Genomic DNA, 25,109 nt, shown 5'->3' with positions numbered 1-25,109 from the left:
AACAAGAATTAGAAAGAAAATAGAAGAAAACCCAGAGGGGTGTGTATATATATGCTTGTACATGTATGTGTAGTGTGACCTAAGTGTAAGTAGAAGTAGCAAGACTTACCTGTAATCTTGCATATTTATGAGACAGACAAAAGACACCAGCAACCCTACCATCATGTAAAACGATTACAGGCTTTCGTTTTACACTCACTTGGCAGGACGGTAGTACCTCCCTGGGCGGTTGCTGTCTACCAACCTACTACCTACTGATATATATATATATATATATATATATATATATATATATATATATGTATATATATATATATATCTATATATATATATATATATATATATATATATATATATATATATATATATATACATATATATATATATATATATACATATATATATATATATATACATATATATATATATATATATATATATATATATATATATATATATATATATATATATATATATATATATATATATATATAGACAGACAGAGACAGACAGACAGACTTCGCAGGCTTGGCTTGGCTTATGAGAGGTGGTATGTGCTGGGTGACACGACTTGTCTGCTCAGTGAGCAACATCCTAAGTCAAGGCTGTGAAGTTAATTAATTTGTGAAGTTTTACTGAGTGTCGAGTATATTAGGTTTAGTAAAGCCGCCATTCACGTGTACACAAACAACAAGGACACTTTATAACTTAAAGACACACATTATAGTAAACAACCAGTATATAATACACTGTGTCTTGAGTATGCATGTGTCTTGATTATGCATGTCTTACTTTTCACAGCATAAGACTACAGGAGGCGGGTAGTAACTCTACCGGCATATAACGGCAAGGTCCTTGATAGTTAAGACACAAGTAACACCAACTATCGTTGCTATGACATCCTCGTGTCTCCTTATAGGCATATATCAAACAGGTGACTTCCTAGTCCATGCAGTGGCTTCCATTAATTCTCTCCTTAGCTAAGTTTCTTTTTGAAGTGATACGAAAAATTCTCGTTTATTTAACTTGTAATTGTGGCAGTGAAGCCTTTAATACGACCCCCCCCCCCCCCATCCCTCCCTTTTATTAGTTGTATTGTGACGAACTTGAAAATAGTTCTTTATAAGATACTCACATAGTTAATACTATAACTTGATGGTGTTTTTGGCTTGGTTGTTGTTTACTCTCGGCCGCAAACATCTGTAGCCTATATATATATATATATATATATATATATATATATATATATATATATATATATATATATATATATATATATATATATATATATATATATATATATATCACACTGGCCGATTCCCACCAAGGCAGGGTGGCCCGAAAAAGAAAAACTTTCACCATCATTCACTCCATCATTGTCTTGCCAGAAGGGTGCTTTACACTACAGTTTTTAAACTGCAACATTAACACCCCTCCTTCAGAGTGCAGGCACTGTACTTCCCATCTCCAGGACTCAAGTCCGGCCTGCCGGTTTCCCTGAACCCCTTCATAAATGTTACTTTGCTCACACTCCAACAGCACGTCAAGTATTAAAAACCATTTGTCTCCATTCACTCCTATCAAACACGCTCACGCACGCCTGCTGGAAGTCCAAGCCCCTCGCACACAAAACCTCCTTTACCCCCTCCCTCCAACCTTTCCTAGGCCGACCCCTACCCCGCCTTCCTTCCACTACAGACTGATACACTCTTGAAGTCACTCTGTTTCGCTCCATTCTCTCTACATGTCCGAACCACCTCAACAACCCTTCCTCAGCCCTCTGGACAACAGTTTTGGTAATCCCGCACCTCCTTCTTACTTCCAAACTACGAATTCTCTGCATTATATTCACACCACACATTGCCCTCAGACATGACATCTCCATTGCCTCCAGCCTTCTCCTCGCTGCAACATTCATCACCCATGCTTCACACCCATATAAGAGCGTTGGTAAAACTATACTCTCATACATTCCCCGCTTTGCCTCCAAGGACAAAGTTCTTTGTCTCCACAGACTCCTAAGTGCACCACTCACCCTTTTACCCTCATCAATTCTATGATTCACCTCATCTTTCATAGATCCATCCGCTGACACGTCCACTCCAAATATCTGAATACATTCACCTCCTCCATACTCTCTCCCTCCAATCTGATATCCAATCTTTCATCACCTAATATTTTTGTTATCCTCATAACCTTACTCTTTCCTGTATTCACTTTTAATTTTCTTCTTTTGCACACCCTACCAAATTCATCCACCAATCTCTGCAACTTCTCTTCAGAATCTCCCAAGAGCACAGTGTCATCAGCAAAGAGCAACTGTGACAACTCCCACTTTATGTGTGATTCTTTATCTTTTAACTCCACGCCTCTTGCCAAGACCCTCGCATTTACTTCTCTTACAACCCCATCTATAAATATATTAAACAACCACGGTGACATCACACATCCTTGTCTAAGGCCTACTTTTACTGGGAAATAATTTCCCTCTTTCCTACATACTCTAACTTGAGCCTCACTATCCTCGTAAAAACTCTTCACTGCTTTCAGTAACCTACCTCCTACACCATACACCTGCAACATCTGCCACATTGCCCCCCTATCCACCCTGTCATACGCCTTATCCAAATCCATTAATGTCACATAGACCTCTTTAGCCTTATCTAAATACTGTTCACTTATATGTTTCACTGTGAACACCTGGTCCACACACCCCCTACCTTTCCTAAAGCCTCCTTGTTCATCTGCTATCCTATTCTCCGTCTTACTCTTAATTCTTTCAATAATAACTCTACCATACACTTTACCAGGTATACTCAACAGACTTATCCCCCTATAATTTTTGCACTCTCTTTTGCCCCCTTTGCCTTTATACAAAGGAACTATGCATGCTCTCTGCCAATCCCTAGGTACCTTACCCTCTTCCATACATTTATTAAATAATTGCACCAACCACTCCAAAACTATATCCCCACCTGCTTTTAACATTTCTATCTTTATCCCATCAATCCCGGCTGCCTTACCCCCTTTCATTTTACCTACTGCCTCACGAACTTCCCCCACACTCACAACTGGCTCTTCCTCACTCCTACAAGATGTTATTCCTCCTTGCCCTATACACGAAATCACAGCTTCCCTATCTTCATCAACATTTAACAATTCCTCAAAATATTCCCTCCATCTTCCCAATACCTCAAACTCTCCATTTAATAACTCTCCTCTCCTATTTTTAACTGACAAATCCATTTGTTCTCTAGGCTTCCTTAACTTGCTAATCTCACTCCAAAACTTTTTCTTATTTTCAACAAAATTTGTTGATAACATCTCACCCGGTGGCCCGGTGGCCTGGTGGCTAAAGGTCCCGCTTCACACACGGAGGGCCCGGGTTCGATTCCCGGCGGGTGGAAACATTTCGACACGTTTCCTTACACCTGTTGTCCTGTTCACCTAGCAGCAAATAGGTACCTGGGTGTTAGTCGACTGGTGTGGGTAGCATCCTGGGGGACAAGATTAAGGACCCCAATGGAAATAAGTTAGACAGTCCTCGATGACGCACTGACTTTCTTGGGTTATCCTGGGTGGCTAACCCTCCGGGGTTAAAAATCCGAACGAAATCTTATCTTATCTTATCTTATCACCCACTCTCTCATTTGCTCTCTTTTTACATTGCTTCACCACTCTCCTAACCTCTCTCTCTCTCTCTCTCTCTCTCTCTATATATATATATATATATATGTATATATATATATATATATATATATATATATATATATATATATATATATATATATATATATATATATATATATATATATGTATATATAGAAAGTGGATAAAAAGACTTCATATATATATTCTTCTTTCAACAAACCGGCAGTATCCCACCGAGGCAGGGTGGCCCAAAACAAACGAAAGTTTCTCTTTTTAAATTTAATAATATATACAAGAAAAGGGGTTACTAGCCACTTGCTCCCGGCATTTTAGTCGCCTCTTACAACACGCATGGCTTACGGAGGAAGAATTTTGTTCCACTTCCCCATGGAGATAAGAGGAAATAAACAAGAACAAGAACTAGCAAGAAGACAAAAGAAATCCCAGAGGGGTGTGTGTAAATATATGCTTATGAATACATTGTGTAGTGTGACCTAAGTGTAAGTAGAAGTAGCAAGACGTACCTGTAATCTTACATATTTATGAGACAGACAAAAGACACCAGCAATCCTACCGTCATGTAAAACAATTACAGGCTCTCGTTTTACACTCACTTGGCAACTCGTCTACAATTAAGTCCCAACTAATATTCTCTCTTATACGATTAAAGTTTACAGTAATTTAATAATAAGAAAACACAATGAAATGTGTTTGCTTATTATTAAATTCAAAATTATTTTTGTGAAATTATTGCATACACAAATTTTCGCTTGCCTTATTCGGCAAGAAGAGTATTGCTATTTAAGCCACAATCGCAAGTTTTACCTGTTCGGCACGATTATATATATATATATATATATATATATATATATATATATATATATATATATATATATATATATATATATATATATATATATATATATATATATATATATATATATATATACATATATATATATATATATATATATATATATATATATATATATATATATTTATATATATATATATATATATATATATGCATGCAAATTAATCACAATAAAAAATAGTGAAATTACAAACGCTTTCGTGATTTCTCACATTATTAAGGAATATTCCTTGATAATGTATGTAATCACGACAGGGTTTGCAATTTCACTATTTTTCATTGTGATTATTTTGCATATTATGATATCACCTGTTTACTATGCTAGCACATTGGTTCAACCAGCCAATCACAAGGAAGTTCACCAAAGTTGTGAAGCGATGTTGGACACTTGTGAAGCAACTTTGGTAGACTAACTCCAAGTCTGGTAGAAGACCGTTCTTACTGTGTCTCTTGCTTGCAAACTGCCTCTCTTTACATATCCTTTGTAAATATTGCTTGCTGTTTGGAGAAAAAAATATATAAGTATTTATACTGCTGTCTTTTGCTCGTTCCTCGTTTCTACCTTGGTTATGGTACTACAACCAGGTGTGCAGGCCACAGAACTACGCCTGTGTTCGTAATATTAGCCAAACAGCGTGGCGGTGAAGTACTTAATATCGACATTAGAATATGTCCAAAACCCATCTCACGTGGCGTCAAAAAAATCTCTGAAAATAGTCGAATTTATATGTGGCATGAGTGACTCTTTCGGCGCGTTCCGGGTTCCTCCAAGACTATAATTGGATCACATCTGGATTACCAGGATTACCTGGCTGGTGTGACAGGAGGGAACAATGGTAATTTTTCAAGCTAGCCGAGGGCTGTCTTTTACCTGCATCCCTTGCAACTTAATTTTTTCCATGTGGGTTTATGAATACGAGAAAATTACACTTCTTGCATTTAATCTTCATACTGATAGGCACTAAGGAAGGAGAAATCCACTTTTTATATTATGTAGATCCCGGGGCTGTGTTGCAGCTGATGGCAGTGTTGCAGCTAGTGGCACTGTTGCAGCTGGTATCACTGTGTTGCAGCTGGTATCAGTGTTGCAGCTGGTATCACTGTTGCAGCTGGTATCACTGTGTTGCAGCTGGTATCACTGTTGCAGCTGGTATCACTGTGTTGCAGCTGTAAGACTCTCCCACTAAGTGGAGCTACTAGAGACACTAGGATCTAATAACACCCTCACTAAACTGAGGCTTCTGATAGAATGTGTCTCAGTGTTTCACTGGATGGTGACAGGAAGTGCGACTTCAACCTTCTGTGAGACATCCAACAATTAGCGTACGACTTTTTTTTTTATCTGGAAAAGTCTTCAAAAGGACGTCTAGAAAGATGGTAAAGGAGATCATATACGTCAGGGTTTCCTGTCAGCCAGTCCATCCACCTCCATGACACCTCCAGTCCATCCACTTCCATGACACCTCCAGTCCATCCACCTCCATGACACCTCCAGTCCATCCACCTCCATGACACCTCCAGTCCATCCACCTCCATGACACCTCCAGACCATAAACCTCCACGACACCTCCAGTCCATCCACCTCCACGACACCTTCAGACCATCCACCTCTACGACACCTCCAGTCCATCCACCTCCACGACACCTCCAGTCCGTCAACCTCCACGACACCTCCAGACCATCCACCTCCATGACACCTCCAGACCATCCACCTCCACGACACCTCCAGTCCATCCACCTCCATGACACCTCCAGTCCATCCACCTCCACGACACCTCCAGACCATCCACCTCCATGACACCTCCAGTCCATCCACCTCCACGACACCTCCAGTCCATCCACCTCCACGACACCTCCAGACCATCCACCTCCACGACACCTCCAGACCATCCACCTCCACGACACCTCCAAACCATCCACCTCCACGACACCTCCAGTCCATCCACCTCCACGACACCTACAGACCATCCACCTCCACGACACCTCCAGACCATCCACCTCCACGACACCTCCAGACCATCCACCTCCATGACACCTCCAGTCCATCCACCTCCACGACACCTCCAGACCATCCACCTCCACGACACCTCCAGACCATCCACCTCCATGACACCTCCAGTCCATCCACCTCCACGACACCTCCAGACCATCCACCTCCATGACACCTCCAGTCCATCCACCTCGACGACACCTCCAGTCCATCCACCTCCACGACACCTCCAGACCATCCACCTCCACGACACCTCCAGACCATCCACCTCCACGACACCTCCAGACCATCCACCTCCATGACACCTCCAGTCCATCCACCTCCACGACACCTCCAGTCCATCCACCTCCACGACACCTCCAGTCCATCCACCTCCACGACACCTCCAGACCATCCACCTCCACGACACCTCCAGACCATCCACCTCCATGACACCTCCAGACCATCCACCTCCACGACACCTCCAGACCATCCACCTCCACAACACCTCCAGACCATCCACCTCCACGACACCTCCATGACACCTCCAGACCATCAACCTCCACAACACCTCCAGACCATCCACCTCCACGACACCTCCAGACCATCCACCTCCATGACACCTCCAGACCATCCACCTCCACGACACCTCCAGTCCATCCACCTCCACGACACCTCCAGACCATCCTCCTCCACGACACCTCCAGACCATCCACCTCCACGACACCTCCAGACCATCCACCTCCATGACACCTCCAGTCCATCCACCTCCACGACACCTCCAGTCCATCCACCTCCACGACACCTCCAGTCCATCCACCTCCACGACACCTCCAGACCATCCACCTCCACGACACCTCCAGACCATCCACCTCCATGACACCTCCAGACCATCCACCTCCACGACACCTCCAGACCATCCACCTCCACAACACCTCCAGACCATCCACCTCCACGACACCTCCATGACACCTCCAGACCATCCACCTCCACAACACCTCCAGACCATCCACGTGCCCGACTCCTCCAGACCATCCACCTCCAAGACACCTCCAGACCATCCACCTCCACGACACCTCCAGTCCATCCACCTCCACGACACCTCCAGACCATCCACCTCCACGACACCTCCAGACCATCCACCTCCACGACACCTCCAGACCATCCACCTCCATGACACCTCCAGTCCATCCACCTCCACGACACCTCCAGTCCATCCACCTCCACGACACCTCCAGTCCATCCACCTCCACGACACCTCCAGACCATCCACCTCCACGACACCTCCAGACCATCCACCTCCATGACACCTCCAGACCATCCACCTCCACGACACCTCCAGACCATCCACCTCCACAACACCTCCAGACCATCCACCTCCACGACACCTCCAGACCATCCACCTCCATGACACCTCCAGACCATCCACCTCCACTACACCTCCAGACCATCCACCTCCACGACACCTCCAGACCATCCACCTCCATGACACCTCCAGACCATCCACCTCCACGACACCTCCAGACCATCCACCTCCACAACACCTCCAGACCATCCACCTCCACAACACCTCCAGACCATCCACCTCCACAACACCTCCAGACCATCCACCTCCACGACACCTCCAGACCATCCACCTCCACGACACCTCCAGACCATCCACCTCCACGACACCTCCAGACCATCCACCTCCACGACACCTCCAGACCATCCACCTCCATGACACCTCCACATCCTCCAGACCAGACCATCCACCACCACGACACCTCCAGACCATCCACCTCCACGACACCTCCAGACCATCCACCTCCACGACACCTCCAGACCATCCACCTCCACGACACCTCCAGACCATCCACCTCCACGACACCTCCAGACCATCCACCTCCACGACACCTCCAGACCATCCACCTCCACAACACCTCCAGACCATCCACCTCCACGACACCTCCAGACCATCCACCTCCACAACACGTCCAGACCATCCACCTCCACGACACCTCCAGACCATCCACCTCCACGACACCTCCAGACCATCCACCTCCACGACACCTCCGGACCATCCACCTCCACGACACCTCCAGACCATCCACCTCCATGACACCTCCAGACCATCCACCTCCATGACACCTCCAGACCATCCACCTCCACGACACCTCCAGACCATCCACCTCCACGACACCTCCAGACCATCCACCTCCACGACACCTCCAGACCATCCACCTCCACGACACCTCCAGACCATCCACCTCCACGACACCTCCAGACCATCCACCTCCACGACACCTCCAGACCATCCACCTCCACGACACCTCCAGACCATCCACCTCCACGACACCTCCAGACCATCAACCTCCACGACACCTCCAGACCATCCACCTCCACGACACCTACAGACCATCCACCTCCACGACACCTCCAGTCCATCCACCTCCATGACACCTCCAGACCATCCACCTCCACGACACCTCCAGACCATCCACCTCCATGACACCTCCAGACCATCCACCTCCACGACACCTCCAGACCATCCACCTCCATGACACCTCCAGACCATCCACCTCCACGACACCTCCAGACCATCCACCTCCACGACACCTCCAGACCATCCACCTCCACGACACCTCCAGACCATCCACCTCCACGACACCTCCAGACCATCCACCTCCACGACACCTCCAGACCATCCACCTCCATGACACCTCCAGACCATCCACCTCCACGACACCTCCAGACCATCCACCTCCATGACACCTCCAGACCATCCACCTCCACGACACCTCCAGACCATCCACCTCCACGACACCTCCAGACCATCCACCTCCACGACACCTCCAGACCATCCACCTCCATGACACCTCCAGACCATCCACCTCCACGACACCTCCAGACCATCCACCTCCACGACACCTCCAGACCATCCACCTCCACGACACCTCCAGACCATCCACATCCATGACACCTCCAGACCATCCACCTCCACGACACCTCCAGACCATCCACCTCCACGACACCTCCAGACCATCCACCTCCATGACACCTCCAGACCATCCACCTCCACGACACCTCCAGACCATCCACCTCCACGACACCTCCAGACCATCCACCTCCACAACACCTCCAGACACCTCCAGACATCTCCAGACACCTCCAGACCATCCACCTCCACGACACCTCCAGACCATCCACCTCCACAACACCTCCAGACCCTCCACCTCCACGACACCTCCAGTCCATCCACCTCCACAACACCTCCAGACCATCCACCTCCACGACACCTCCAGACCATCCACCTCCACGACACCTCCAGACCATCCACCTCCATGACACCTCCAGACCATCCACCTCCACAACACCTCCAGACCATCCACCTCCACGACACCTCCAGACCATCCACCTCCATGACACCTCCAGACCATCCACCTCCACAACACCTCCAGACCATCCACCTCCACGACACCTCCAGACCATCCACCTCCACAACACGTCCAGACCATCCACCTCCACGACACCTCCAGACCATCCACCTCCACGACACCTCCAGACCATCCACCTCCACGACACCTCCGGACCATCCACCTCCACGACACCTCCAGACCATCCACCTCCATGACACCTCCAGACCATCCACCTCCATGACACCTCCAGACCATCCACCTCCACGACACCTCCAGACCATCCACCTCCACGACACCTCCAGACCATCCACCTCCACGACACCTCCAGACCATCCACCTCCACGACACCTCCAGACCATCCACCTCCACGACACCTCCAGACCATCCACCTCCACGACACCTCCAGACCATCCACCTCCACGACACCTCCAGACCATCCACCTCCACGACACCTCCAGACCATCAACCTCCACGACACCTCCAGACCATCCACCTCCACGACACCTACAGACCATCCACCTCCACGACACCTCCAGTCCATCCACCTCCATGACACCTCCAGACCATCCACCTCCACGACACCTCCAGACCATCCACCTCCATGACACCTCCAGACCATCCACCTCCACGACACCTCCAGACCATCCACCTCCATGACACCTCCAGACCATCCACCTCCACGACACCTCCAGACCATCCACCTCCACGACACCTCCAGACCATCCACCTCCACGACACCTCCAGACCATCCACCTCCACGACACCTCCAGACCATCCACCTCCACGACACCTCCAGACCATCCACCTCCATGACACCTCCAGACCATCCACCTCCACGACACCTCCAGACCATCCACCTCCATGACACCTCCAGACCATCCACCTCCACGACACCTCCAGACCATCCACCTCCACGACACCTCCAGACCATCCACCTCCACGACACCTCCAGACCATCCACCTCCATGACACCTCCAGACCATCCACCTCCACGACACCTCCAGACCATCCACCTCCACGACACCTCCAGACCATCCACCTCCACGACACCTCCAGACCATCCACCTCCATGACACCTCCAGACCATCCACCTCCACGACACCTCCAGACCATCCACCTCCACGACACCTCCAGACCATCCACCTCCATGACACCTCCAGACCATCCACCTCCACGACACCTCCCGACCATCCACCTCCATGACACCTCCAGACCATCCACCTCCACGACACCTCCAGACCATCCACCTCCACAACACCTCCAGACCATCCACCTCCATGACACCTCCAGACCATCCACCTCCACGACACCTCCAGACCATCCACCTCCACGACACCTCCAGACCATCCACCTCCACAACACCTCCAGACCCTCCACCTCCACGACACCTCCAGTCCATCCACCTCCACAACACCTCCAGACCATCCACCTCCACGACACCTCCAGACCATCCACCTCCACGACACCTCCAGACCATCCACCTCCATGACACCTCCAGACCATCCACCTCCACAACACCTCCAGACCATCCACCTCCACGACACCTCCAGTCCATCCACCTCCACAACACCTCCAGACCATCCACCTCCATGACACCTCCAGACCATCCACCTCCACGACACCTCCAGACCATCCACCTCCACGACACCTCCAGACCATCCACCTCCATGACACCTCCAGACTATCCACCTCCACGACACCTCCCGACCATCCACCTCCACGACACCTCCAGTCCATCCACCTCCACGACACCTCCAGACCATCCACCTCCACAACACCTCCAGACCATCCACCTCCACGACACCTCCAGACCATCCACCTCCACAACACCTCCAGACCATCCACCTCCACGACACCTCCAGACCATCCACCTCCACAACACCTCCAGACCATCCACCTCCACGACACCTCCAGACCATCCACCTCCACAACACCTCCAGACCATCCACCTCCACAACACCTCCAGACCATCCACCTCCACAACACCTCCAGACCATCCACCTCCACAACACCTCCAGACCATCCACCTCCACGACACCTCCAGACCATCCACCTCCACAACACCTCCAGACCATCCACCTCCACGACACCTCCAGACCATCCACCTCCACAACACCTCCAGACCATCCACCTCCACAACACCTCCAGACCATCCACCTCCACAACACCTCCAGACCATCCACCTCCACAACACCTCCAGACCATCCACAACTTGCACAAAGAATTGTGATTAAATCTTAGCAAAATTACATCACGTGAAGCGAGATTTAATTACATTTAATTACACCAAATTTACCCTTTCTGTCAATTTTAATTTCTTTGTGTTCTCTCTATGAACCATTAATATTTTAAATATTCGTGTGGTGTCGTAATAATAATAATGATAATAATAATAATAATAATAATAATAATAATAATAATAATAATGATAATAATAATAATAATAATAATAATAATAATAATAATAATAATAATAATAATAATAATAATGATAATAATAAAAATAATTAATAATAATAATAATAATAATAATAATAATAATCTTTATTTCTACAAGTACATGTACAAGGTATACAGTCCTAGCTGACATCAGTGACATACTACTATATAGAAAGCTACTTGTTATGTAGAGCATTTCGGGCAGATTAGGTAAATTTTGTCCCCAGGATGCGACCCACACCAGACCACTAACCCCTGGACTTCATTGTGTGAGCTTGAGTGCGCTAGCGATCGAGCTACAGGTTGCTTAACATACTTAAAAAAGGAACAGTAAAAGAGGCGAATACTAAGGATTTGGGGAGAGGTGCAGGATCAAAAGATAATGAATAATACTAAGTGGGGGTTATCAGAGTTGCTTTTTGCCGATAACGCAGTGCTTTTGGGAGATTCTGAAGAGAAGCTACAATGATTAGTAGACGAATTTCGGAAGGAATGTTGAAGAAGAAAATTAAAAGTGAACATAGGAAAGTGCCAGCTGCTACTCAGTGTTGACGTCCTGCCTGCTGCTCACCTGGCTTCATCTTATGCAGAGGAACTCATAGACTACCCACCACCATTGTGGGGAATTATAGAAACTGCCGAGCCTAGAGTCAATAAGTGGGTTATTTGATGTTATTGTGGACGCAGGGTTATGAAGAATTAGACACTTGTTCAATATCCGGGTATCTTTATTTGTAGACGTTACGCCATCCAGAGGCTTTATCAGTACAGACTCAAGGACATAATTCAATTCAATTCAGTTCAAGTTTATTCTCTATAAGGGTTACAATGTGGGGTTTACAGGTTTTGGGTATTGTGTGGTTTACATGTTATAAAATACTAATTACAGAGGGGGCCACTAGGACACCTAGCATGGCTAGGCTTTTCGAGCAGACTTAGATTAATTCTTAACATTAAATCCTTACAGATTATGGTATTAAGGCTAAGTGACTACATCATAATTTGTGAGTTTAGCAATGTGAATGCTTTTGTTTTGGCACAACACAAAGTGTCTATATTGGAGTATCATAGGCAAACTTATGACTAGTTAGGATTTATTATTTTAAGATTAAGATTAGTATTTCTGGGTTTATAGTCAGTGGGTTGAACCACCAGGTGGTTATCATGTTGTTAGTTGTCGGGGTGGATCAGGGAGATAAGATGTTTTCTAACTGTAGTTTTGAAAGTGATGAATGTGTCTGCAGTTCTAGAGTTTTCAGGTAGGGTGTTCCAGATTTTAGGTCCTTAGAAATACATTGAATTTTTGTAAAGGTTTAGTCGAACACGGGGAATGTCATAGAAATGTTTGTGTCTGGTGTTATGCCTGTGGATCCCATCACAACTATCAAGAAAGCATTTTAGGTCAAGGTTAATATTGAATTTAAAGCCCTGTAGGTATAGATTGCACAATAGTAAGTGTTCTGAACAGGGAGTAAGTTTAGATCTATGAACAGGAAGGGGGGGGAGGTGTTGCCAGGGATGGGTTTTAGGGATTATTCTTACTGTGGCTTTTTGTTGGGTTACTATTGGCTTTAGGTGTGTTGCTGCAGTTGAATCCCAAGCACAGATAGCATAGGTGAGGTATGGATATATAAGTGAATGGTATAGTGTGAGAAGGGCATTTTGCGGCACGTAGTACCGTATCTTGGAGAGGATCCCAACCGTTTTGGATACTTTTTTTCATGTGTTGGATATGGGTGCTGAAATTTAGGTTGTTGTCGAGGTATAGGCCAAGGAATTTGCCATCATTATGTCTGGCAATTAGAGTGTTGTCGATCTTAATGTTAAGTTGCGCAACACCTGCTCTGCTACCAAACATAATATAGTAGGTTTTGCCAGTGTTAAGTGTAAGTTTATTGGCTGTCATCCAAATCGATATTTTGAGCAGCTCCTCGTTAACAATAGTGTTGAGGGTGGCAAGATTAGGGTGAGAGATGACATAAGTCGAGTCGTCACCAAAGAGAATGGGTTTCAGGTGTTGGGATATGTTTGGAAGATCATTGATGTAAATGAGGAAGAGCAGGGGTCCAAGGACACTTCCCTGCGGAACTCCAGTATCAAGTGGCCGTATTGATGAGGCTGTGTCTTTAATGGTGACATACTGATACCTATTAGAAAGGTAGGATTTAAAATATGCGCATGGCCTCTTATACCATAGTGGTCAAGTTTGTGGAGTAGGATTCCGTGGTCTACTGTGTCAAACGCTTTTCTTAGGTCAATAAAAATTCCTAGCGGATATTCCTTATTTTGGGAAGACTGTAGAATTGTATACAAAAGATCATGAAGGTCCACACACGCAGGCTGGCTCGGTGTCACTTTATATTGTCATCTGCTACCTGTGGTACACTGCTCAGTAAGTAGTGTCAGTACTCTCTCCCTGACAATAACTCTGCAGTACAGTTTCTGTACACTGCTAGTTTGGTTCTTACTTCTGGGACGATATTTAGCAAGCTCGCAAATTTCGTGGCTGTTCCTTCCTTCTACTAGTATCTTGTACATACCATATAAATATTGCATAGTATTTTTGCTAACTTATGCATTACACTAGCACATTACACAGTATTCAGTTATTAAAATCTATACATGTTCCTTATTTTATCCTGCGTAGACTCCAAGGACTTAATATTTATTTTTTATGTACATTCGTTCCCTTAGAACGTTGAATATATTAAAGTTTAAAATTTCTTATGCAGGTATTTCCCATTTTCCTTCCTTGGACACCTAACTTAATTTACACACGTGTACTTATTTTGTAAATGTAACTAGCACCAGGACCAGCATCCAAGCTTGTTATCACGGACGACACAAAAATTGTCTTCCTATTAACTCTGGCCAAGTAATAACTCGCTTGATGTACCGAACTTGGAAGGTTATGACGCTTGTCAGCTCATTCCAGCGGGAGCAATTTTATGCACTCCACATATACTCATAAGCTCATAAGACTGCCACCCCCACGAGCCCCTTTGAGGCGGGGTAGATGGCAGACCAGAGGCCTAGCTTCTCCCTACGAGCCCCGTGAGGGCGGGGACTGTGGCTAGGCCTGGGGACATTTGGTCCCAAAGATGAGGAGGTACTGTACCTCCTCCCATGGGAGACTTAAGTCTCGAGACACTCCCCAGATAGGGAGCCAAGGCCGGGTCACCACTACTTGGAAAAGACCCGGGCCGGGAGAATACCGGCGAATAAAAAAAAAAAAAAAAAAAAAAACACATATACTCGGTCTGCCATAAGTTATATTCTGGCGACTTTGTCCCGGGGGTCATTGTTGTTGTTCAGAGCCTTGGATTACTGACCGTCTTGTAGATTAAGAACTGCTTTGTGGGGAATGTAAATGTTGCCGGGTATTGGTGTAAAGTAATAACATGCAGAAACGTGTCGCCAGGCAGTGGCTTCTTCAGTCCATTACACAGAAGAACGGTGGAAGGCGAGGAGTAATTTGAGGTAATCAGTCCACCAGCCTGGAGTTGATGTGTTCAGTCCACCAGCCTGGAGTTGATGTTTTCAGTCCACCAGCCTGGAGTTGATGTGTTCAGTCCACCAGCCTGGTGTTGATGTGTTCAGTCCACCAGCCTGGAGTTGATGTGTTCAGTCCACCAGCCTGGAGTTGATGAGTTCAGTCCACCAGCCTGGAGTTGATGTGTTCAGTCCACCAGCCTGGAGTTGATGTGTTCAGTCCACCAGCCTGGAGTTGATGTGTTCAGTCCACCAGCCTGGAGTTGATGTGTTCAGTCCACCAGCCTGGAGTTGATGTGTTCAGTCCACCAGTCTGGAGTTGATGTGTTCAGTCCACCAGCCTGGAGTTGGTGTGTTCAGTCCACCAGCCTGGAGTTGATGTGTTCAGTCCACCAGCCTGGAGTTGATGTGTTCAGTCCACCAGCCTGGAGTTGATGTGTTCAGTCCACCAGCCTGGAGTTGATGTGTTCAGTCCACCAGCCTGGAGTTGATGTGTTCAGTCCACCAGCCTGGAGTTGATGTGTTCAGTCCACCAGCCTGGAGTTGATGTGTTCAGTCCACCAGCCTGGAGTTGATGTGTTCAGTCCACCAGCCTGGAGTTGATGTGTTCAGTCCACCAGCCTGGAGTTGATGTGTTCAGTCCACCAGTCTGGAGTTGATGTGTTCAGTCCACCAGCCTGGAGTTGATGTGTTCAGTCCACCAGCCTGGAGTTGATGTGTTCAGTCCACCAGCCTGGAGTTGATGTGTTCAGTCCACCAGCCTGGAGTTGATGTGTTCACTCCACCAGCCTGGAGTTCATGTGTTCAGTCCACCAGCCTGGAGTTTATGTGTTCAGTCCACCAGCCTGGAGTTGATGTGTTCAGTCCACCAGCCTGGAGTTGATGTGTTCAGTCCACCAGCCTGGAGTTGATGTGTTCAGTCCACCAGCCTGGAGTTGATGTGTTCAGTCCACCAGCCTGGAGTTGATGTGTTCAGTCCACCAGCCTGGAGTTGATGTGTTCAGTCCACCAGTCTGGAGTTGATGTGTTCAGTCCACCAGCCTGGAGTTGATGTGTTCAGTCCACCAGCCTGGAGTTGATGTGTTCAGTCCACCAGCCTGGAGTTGATGTGTTCAGTCCACCAGCCTGGAGTTGATGTGTTCAGTCCACCAGCCTGGAGTTCATGTGTTCAGTCCACCAGCCTGGAGTTTATGTGTTCAGTCCACCAGCCTGGAGTTGATGTGTTCAGTCCACCAGCCTGGAGTTCATGTGTTCAGTCCACCAGCCTGGAGTTTATGTGTTCAGTCCACCAGCCTGGAGTTGATGTGTTCAGTCCACCAGCCTGGAGTTGATGTGTTCAGTCCACCAGCCTGGAGTTGATGTGTTCAGTCCACCAGCCTGGAGTTCATGTGTTCAGTCCACCAGCCTGGAGTTGATGTGTTCAGTCCACCAGCCTGGAGTTGATGTGTTCAGTCCACCAGCCTGGAGTTGATGTGTTCAGTCCACCAGCCTGGAGTTGATGTGTTCAGTCCACCAGCCTGGAGTTGATGTGTTCAGTTCACCAGTCTGGAGTTGATGTGTTCAGTCCACCAGCCTGGAGTTGATGTGTTCAGTCCACCAGCCTGGAGTTGATGTGTTCAGTCCACCAGCCTGGAATTGATGTGTTCAGTCCACCAGCCTGGAGTTGATGTGTTCAGTCCACCAGCCTGGAGTTCATGTGTTCAGTCCACCAGCCTGGAGTTCATGTGTTCAGTCCACCAGCCTGGAGTTCATGTGTTCAGTCCACCAGCCTGGAGTTCATGTGTTCAGTCCACCAGCCTGGAGTTGATGTGTTCAGTCCACCAGCCTGGAGTTGATGTGTTCAGTCCACCAGCCTGGAGTTGATGTGTTCAGTCCACCAGCCTGGAGTTGATGTGTTCAGTCCACCAGCCTGGAGTTGATGTGTTCAGTCCACCAGCCTGGAGTTGATGTGTTCAGTCCACCAGCCTGGAGTTGATGTGTTCAGTCCACCAGCCTGGAGTTGATGTGTTCAGTCCACCAGCCTGGAGTTGATGTGTTCAGTCCACCAGCCTGGAGTTGATGTGTTCAGTCCACCAGCCTGGAGTTGATGTGTTCAGTCCACCAGCCTGGAGTTGATGTGTTCAGTCCACCAGCCTGGAGTTGATGTGTTCAGTCCACCAGCCTGGAGTTGATGTGTTCAGTCCACCAGCCTGGAGTTGATGTGTTCAGTCCACCAGCCTGGAGTTGATGTGTTCAGTCCACCAGCCTGGAGTTGATGTGTTCAGTCCACCAGTCTGGAGAAAACTACAACATGTGTGCTGAGAAGTGACTTATATACTGCTGACAGGTGAGCTAAAACAGGAAGAGGTGGAATCACCAGTGGAAAAAAATCCACTAGTGTAAGTAGGTCATAGGTGTATGTTAGGCAAGAGTTGATGACTTCCCTGTATCTTGATGCCAAGATATTAGGCAAGAGTTGATGACTTCCCTGTATCTTGATGCCAAGATATTAGGCAAGAGTTGATGACTTCCCTGTATCTTGATGCCAAGATATTAGGCAAGAGTTGATGACTTCCCTGTATCTTGATGCCAAGATATTAGGCAAGAGTTGAAGACTTCCCTGTATCTTGATGCCAAGATATTAGGCAAGAGTTGATGACTTCCCTGTATCTTGATGCCAAGATATTAGGCAAGAGTTGATGACTTCCCTGTATCTTGATGCCAAGATATTAGGCAAGAGTTGATGACTTCCCTGTATCTTGATGCCAAGATATTAGGCAAGAGTTGAAGACTTCCCTGTATCTTGATGCCAAGATATTAGGCAAGAGTTGATGACTTCCCTGTATCTTGATGCCAAGATATTAGGCAAGAGTTGATGACTTCCCTGTATCTTGATGCCAAGATATTAGGCAAGAGTTGATGACTTCCCTGTATCTTGATGCCAAGATATTAGGCAAGAGTTGAAGACTTCCCTGTATCTTGATGCCAAGATATTAGGCAAGAGATGATGACTTCCCTGTATCTTGATACCAAGATATTAGGCAAGAGTTGAAGACTTCCCTGTATCTTGATGCCAAGATATTAGGCAAGAGTTGATGACTTCCCTGTATCTTGATGCCAAGATATTAGGCAAGAGTTGAAGACTTCCCTGTATCTTGATGCCAAGATATTAGGCAAGAGTTGATGACTTCCCTGTATCTTGATACCAAGATATTAGGCAAGAGTTGATGACTTCCCTGTATCTTGATGCCAAGATATTAGGCAAGAGTTGAAGACTTCCCTGTATCTTGATACCAAGATGTTAGGCAAGAGTTGAAGACCTCCCTGTATCTTGATACCAAGATATTAGGCAAGAGTTGAAGACTTCCCTGTATCTTGATGCCAAGATATTAGGCAAGAGTTGATGACTTCCCTGTATCTTGATACCAAGATATTAGGCAAGAGTTGAAGACTTCCCTGTATCTTGATGCCGAGATATTAGGCAAGAGTTGATGACTTCCCTGTATCTTGATACCAAGATGTTGCTGTGTCTGACACATATCATGTAAACGGTTTAGAAAAACCGACAAGTTGAAGAATGAGACACTTGTGCAACATTTGTTAATCTTTATTAAGAAAACGTTTCGTCAACCAGTGTCCTCTTCAGTCCACTGTTCTGTCATGGACTGAAGCAGCCACTGGCTGGTCAAACGTTTCCGTAACATTCACAAATGTTGCGTAAGTGTCTCATTCTTCCAATTTAAAATTCAACACTAAAGCCATGTGATTCATTCAGTGCAAGATATAGTGGAGGCTTGATCCTCCGTCCGCTCAGCACCAGACAGACGCACTTCCTATTTGTACTCACCTTGACGTCAGTAGCTTAGTAATGTGACCAAGCATTCAACGCTTTTGCCAATAAAGAATAAATAAAACAAATAATGAAGGTGAAACTAATAAAAAAAATCTACCAGCCTTAATAAAACAGGAAAATCACATAGAGGCTAAGATAAAATGACCAGCATCTGTCAAAGAATTCCTTTTAAAATTCGTCACTCTCAACATAACTAGTGACAGAGTCGCCAGGATCCCACAAGGTACATTGGCAATTATAAAAAAAAAAAAATTGAGTTATAAGCAACGGGTTCAAAAGTGTTTCATAGTCATCTGCATCTCCAAGAGGTGAGACGTAGGTTACTGGAAGAGGTAAGAACGCAGATGTTGGGAGGACAGGTCCCTCTCAAATCCAGCCGTTCTCACTAGTAGAGGTTGTCGAAGTTGATTGCAGGTCTGTACCAAGATACCCTTGTGTTGCAGTGTCTGACAGATTGAACATTAAAATGGTATAAAATACCGACAGGTTGTTAGGTAAGACACATATGCAACAGATAGCTATCTTTATTTCGAAACGTTTCGCCTACACAGTAGGCTTCTTCAGTCTTCAAGTATCTTCTGCTTCTATCAACTTTTCTGTACTCGACTGAAGAAGCCTACTGTGTATGCGAAACGTTTCGAAATAAAGATACCTAACTGTTGCATATGTGTCTTACCTAACAACCTGTCGGTATTTTATACCATTTTAATGTTCAATCTGCATCTCACTGACAGGAGCAACAGTTCCTGCAGAAGGTGGATGTAGGAGAGAGATGTGTTGCCAGTCTTCCCTGGAGTGAGTCTTAGGGACGTGACGAGCTGTGTTAGTATTGGTAGATTACCTACAATATGTTAAGTAAAGGGATACAAGTGCAAGTAATGTGATATTTTATTGTCGTAACGTTTCGCTCTCCAGGAGCGACAAAGCTCCTGGAGAGCGAAACGTTGCCACAATAAAATGTCACATTAGTTGCACTTGTGTCCTTTTACTTAACAAAGTGACAAGTTGTGGTGTAGGAGGCAGATCAAATATCAGTTTCCTGCTGAGCCCAGTATAACTTGCTTCTTGTCTGTAGGACCGCAGGAAAGTGTGGGAATGGAGGGTACATGTTGTCAGGGGGAAGGAAAATGATATGTGAAGGGTGTGGAGAGAGAATGTATGTGGGGAGAGGGGTGTGAGGAAGGTGTAAAGAGAGACTTTGAGGACAGTGTGGGAAAGGACGTTGTGGGGAAGATGTGGGAAGAGTATTTACCACATATGTTCGTGGCATCAATATAAGAAGTGAAAGGTTAGCTATCTTAGACGTAACATCTGTGTACGCAAACTTCCTGATGAACTCAATATGCCGCAGGGAAATTCCGGTCCACCTTGATTTATCTGAACCTTACCTTGATTTCATCTCCCTAATGAAACTGCGAATAAAATTCAACTCCCTCACTCTCAACAGCACTACAGATAAATACTGCAGTGGAAATGGGATCCCCCATTAATACTACACCGACTAATCTACAAATGGAATTACTGGAAATGGACCTCTTGGCGGATATTATTCCATCCACCATAAACAGTCTGTGATATATTAACAACATTCTCATTAAACTGACGCTTCTCAGCCTTCAATTCTTCCGAAGACAACTCAACCCCTCTATTCAACCTTCATTCAGTTCATCCTTGAGACTCGACAAAATTATGCACTTCCCATCCTGGATGATCGCAGTTACATTTTATATTAAAAATACTAGAAATATTTGGTCTTTTAGTGCTTTAAAAATAAACCGTTTTTTTTTTTGCTTACCAAATTAGGACGATCATTATCCAGTTGCTCGCGCCGTCATCAAAACATTATCATATTACAGAAATCATTATCATAAAGCAAGTGAAACTTTTCACAGTCAAAATTTTCACATTTCACAATCAATATTCACAATTCATTCCATGTCACTGGCCAAAAATATCAGCAAATTTAAACGAAAGAGGAAATACCCCCACCATTTATGCGAGTAGAGGCGCTGGGTTCTTATCCACCAGACCATCACTCAGAGGTAAGAATGGTGCTCCACGCAGAGAAGAGGTACTAACTCCTAGCTACTAACTACTCAAAAACTTCCACCCTCTTAAGGTGACCCATGGCACGGTAGGCAACATGGTTCAGTCACCTTCCGGGTTGAGGGACTGATTACCTCATCTTCTGTACATAGTTCTCCTGTCTTCAAGTTATGTCCTGGAATTTGTATTGATAAAGCCACTGGATGGCGAAACGTCTTCAATAAAGATACCCAGATGTTGCACATGTGTCTCAATTTCATTAATCGTAGTAATATTGAGGAAACATAAACTCAAATACCACTTTAAGTACAGCAACAGATCCAACATTTATTTGTCTTCAACAATGAAAAAAAAAAAAACTTGAAAAATAAAGAAAAACATTGCAATATCAGAAACACTAGTTCCGATATGACCTTGAGTACAGGTAACATCTCAGTGTATCTGATCTTACATTTTTTTGCCTTCAATTATGCAAAATCCTCTATCACATCATCAAAATCAATGATTATCCCTATATAGGCTTATTTGTACTCGGTAATCCTATTATAGGTTATATAGAAACGAAGGATTCTTCTCTTATGTTGGTGCAGCACTCTTTTGTGCATTAGTGTCACCCCGTCTTTAGAGGCTCTATGGTGTCACCCCCTAAATGGTGTCACCCGGGGCGGCCCGCCCCCCCTTACGATGCCTCTGCGAGTTTTAGACACCGTCGACGTCTAAGGTCTTGTTCTGTGAGAACGAGTTGTGCCTTATCCCGGTTCATCAAATGCCCCGTGGACTCTCTGTGGAAGACACAAGAGTACCTTAAGTCGTCTCTGTTACTGGCATTTCGATGCTCGTTCAGGTATACCGACACAATAGAACGTAACACTGGAAACCACAAAATTTCTAAAACATTAACATACGTGATAGTCAACCAGGCAAAGCAGCACCTACCCAGCAACACAGGAGTCACATGATCTCAGCGTCTACCCTCCTTCATCCCAATATGTCATTCTTCAGGTCACCATGTGTCACTCACACCTCACTCTCCGTATATATATATATATATATATATATATATATATATATATATATATATATATATATATATATATATATATATATATATATTTATATATATATATATATAAATATAAATATATACATATATACACATATATATATATATATATATATATATATATATATATATATATATATATATATATATATATATATATATATTATTATTTATATATATATATATATGCAAGGAATTCGCGAGAGCATGCGAAATATACACAAACACTGATCTCTGGCTGAAGGAGACTCGAACCTACGAACCTTAGGACAAGGTACGCAGTGCTTTACCAATCTACCCACACTGGACCAATACCTTGGCGTGTAGCATGAGCTACACGTTTGATCCAAGGCAGCCAGCTTTCAGGGAGAAGGCTTACAGCTTTTCATCTCATCCCCTGCATGCATCAGCCTTACTAGAGATTTAAACAATGCAAGGAATTCGCGAGAGCATGCGAAATATACACAAACACTGATCTCTGGCTGAAGGAGACTCGAACCTACGAACCTTAGGACAAGGTACGCAGTGCTTTACCAATCTACCCACACTGGACCAATACCTTGGCGTGTAGCATGAGCTACACGTTTGATCCAAGGCAGCCAGCTTTCAGGGAGAAGGCTTACAGCTTTTCATCTCATCCCCTGCATGCATCAGCCTTACTAGAGATTTGAACAATGCAAGGAATTCGCGTGAGCATGCGAAATATACACAAACACTGATCTCTGGCTGAAGGAGACTCGACCTACGAACCTTAGGACTTGCATTGTTCAAATCTCTAGTAAGGCTGATGCATGCAGGGGATGAGATGAAAAGCTGTAAGCCTTCTCCCTGAAAGCTGGCTGCCTTGGATCAAACGTGTAGCTCATGCTACACTCCAAGGTATTGGTCCAGTGTGGGTTGATTGGTAAAGCACTGCGTACCTTGTCCTAAGGTTCTTAGGTTCGAGTCTCCTTCAGCCAGAGATCAGTGTTTATATATATATATATATATATATATATATATATATATATATATATATATATATATATATATATATATATATATATATATATATATATAAACACGCTAGATAACAGGGATATCTTGCTACTCCTACTTACACTTTGGTCACACTTCACAGACACGCACATGCATATATATATACATACATCTAGGTTTTTCTCCTTTTTCTAAATAGCTCTTGTTCTTCTTTATTTCTTCTATTGTCCATGGGGAAGTGGAAAAGAATCTTTCCTCCGTAAGCCATGTGTGTCGTATGAGGCGACTAAAATGCCGGGAGCAATGGGCTAGTAACCCCTTCTCCTGTAGACATTTACTAAAAAAGAGAAGAAAAACTTTATAAGACTGGAATGCTTGAATGCGCGTGGATGTAGTGCGGATGACAAGAAACAGATGATTGCTGATGTTATGAATGAAAAGAAGTTGGATGTCCTGGCCCTAAGCGAAACAAAGCTGAAGGGGGTAGGGGAATTTCGGTGGGGGGAAATAAATGGGATTAAATCTGGAGTATCTGAGAGAGTTAGAGCAAAGGAAGGGGTAGCAGTAATGTTGAAGGATCAGTTATGGAAGGAGAAAAGAGAATATGAATGTGTAAATTCAAGAATTATGTGTATTAAAGTAAAGGTTGGATGCGAAAAGTGGGTCATAATAAGCGTGTATGCACCTGGAGAAGAGAGGAATGTAATGGAGAGAGAGAGATTTTGGGAGATGTTAAGTGAATGTATAGGAGCCTTTGAACCAAGTGAGAGAGTAATTGTGGTAGGGGACCTGAATGCTAAAGTAGGAGAAACTTTTAGAGAGGGTGTGGTAGGTAAGTTTGGGGTGCCAGGCGTAAATGATTATGACAGCCATTTGATTTTATTTCTGTATAGAAAAGGGTTTAGTTATAGGTAATACATATTTTAAGAAAAAGAGGATAAATAATTATACAAGATGTGATGTAGGGCGAAATGACAGTAGTTTGTTGGATTATGTATTGGTAGATAAAAGACTGTTGAGTAGACTTCAGGATGTACATGTTTATAGAGGGGCCACAGATATATCAGATCACTTTCTAGTTGTAGCTACACTGAGAGTAAAAGGTAGATGGGATACAAGGAGAATAGAAGCATCAGGGAAGAGAGAGGTGAAGGTTTATAAACTAAAAGAGGAGGCAGTTAGGGTAAGATTTAAAACAGCTATTGGAGGATAGATGGGCTAATGAGAGCATAGGCAATGGGGTCGAAGAGGTATGGGGTAGGTTTAAAAATGTAGTGTTAGAGTGTTCAGCAGAAGTTTGTGGTTACAGGAAAGTGGGTGCGGGAGGGAAGAGGAGCGATTGGTGGAATGATGATGTAAAGAGAGTA

This window comes from Cherax quadricarinatus, chromosome 38 (genome assembly GCF_038502225.1).
Source record: "Cherax quadricarinatus isolate ZL_2023a chromosome 38, ASM3850222v1, whole genome shotgun sequence".
Taxonomy (NCBI): domain Eukaryota; kingdom Metazoa; phylum Arthropoda; class Malacostraca; order Decapoda; family Parastacidae; genus Cherax; species Cherax quadricarinatus.
This window is presented reverse-complemented; position numbering follows the sequence as displayed.